Raw genomic sequence first — 1,647 nt, 5'->3', positions numbered from 1 at the left:
CCTGTATGCCTTTTATTTATTTTCCTTGCTGAATACTTATTGCACTGGCTAAAACTTTCAGTACAATCCTGAGTAGGAGTGGTGAGAGTGGGCATCCTCGCCTTATTCCTTATGTTAGGAGGAAAGTATTCAGCCCTTCACCATTTAGTGTAATGTTAGCTCTAAATTTTTTGTAGATACCATTTATCAGATTGAGGAAGTTCCTCTCTATTCCTTGTTCGCTGAGGATTTTCTAAAAATCATGAATGAATGTTGATTTGTTTTTAAAATTAAATTTAAAAAATTTGTTTGAGACAGAGTCTGATTCTGTCGCCTTGAATAGAGTGACGTGGCATTATCATAGTTCACAGTAACCTCAAACTCCTGGGCTCGACCAAGCCTCCTGCTTCAGCCTCCGAGTAGCTGGGACTATAAGCACCCACCACGATACCCAGCTAGTTTTTTCTATTTTTAGTAGAGATGGAGTGTCACTCTTGCTCAGGCTGGTCTTGAACTGCTGACCTCAGGCCATCCATTCACCTTGGCCCCACAGAGTGCTAGGATTACAGGCTGAGCCACCACACCTGGCCAGATTCCCTGATCTTGATGTCAACACATGTACAGATTACCTCGCACAATTGTCTGCCTTGTCCTCACATTCTAGGGTATTGCCTATTTGGAACATTCCCTTATATTTTCACTAAGCTCTCTCTCTCTCTGGCTTAACAGCTTTTATAATATAAAAATATTTATCAATTCTATTTATTTATTTTTTTTATTGAGACAGAGTCTCAATCTGTATGTGCCCTCGGTAGAGCGCTGTGGCATCATAGCTCACAACAACTTCAAACTGTTAGGCTCAGGTAATCCCTTGTCTCAACCCCCCCCCCCCCCCCCAGTAGCTGGGACTATAGGCAACTGCCACAATGCCTGGCTAGTTTTTCTGTTTTTAGTAGGGATGGGGTCTCACTCTTGCCCAGAGGGCTAGGATTATAGGCATGAGGCACCTCAGCTGGCCAAGAGCAGATATTTGGAAACAACCTAAATGCCTATCAGTATGAGATAATTAAGTATACCATAGTATGAGGTTGGACAATTAAGTTTGCAACCTCATCCTAGAAAAAGTGCCACATACCTTGTTGCTAAAATATCACTACAGCCGCCTTCAAAATACTCCCCTTGGCCATCTGGTGAACTAAAGCTACAAGTGCCAAGCTAGATGACTTTCATAAGCACATTACATAAATAAGCAGTTGAAGGTTACCTAAAGTATGCTAGTATTTAGCTAAAGTTTAAAACAATTTGAAAAACAATACTAGGTCTGGTGAATTTCTATGTGCTATTTCTAGATATAGTCATATACCTATATAGAAAAAGTATTAAAACACGCATGAGACCGAAAAAAGAACCAAATTTCGGACAGGATAGGGGTGATTTCTGAGGAAGGAGGGAGGGAGGGAATGACATGAGGGAAATACGTGGGGCTGTGAATTTGTATAATTTTTTTTTTCTTTTTTAAACAATGGACTTGAGGCAAACAAGAAAGGAATGGATTTGAGGCAGAAAAGTTAAAGAATAATAATAAGACTGGTTGGTGGCTGTGTGAATTTTTGCTATGCTATTCTGATTCTTTTCTTTCTTTCTTTCTTTTTTTTTTTTTTTTTTTTT

The sequence above is a fragment of the Otolemur garnettii genome, unplaced genomic scaffold, assembly GCF_000181295.1.
Source record: "Otolemur garnettii isolate 467f Iridium unplaced genomic scaffold, OtoGar3 scaffold00010, whole genome shotgun sequence".
Lineage (NCBI taxonomy): Eukaryota > Metazoa > Chordata > Mammalia > Primates > Galagidae > Otolemur > Otolemur garnettii.
The sequence above is the reverse complement of the archived record's forward strand: the minus strand, read 5'-3'. Positions refer to the sequence as shown.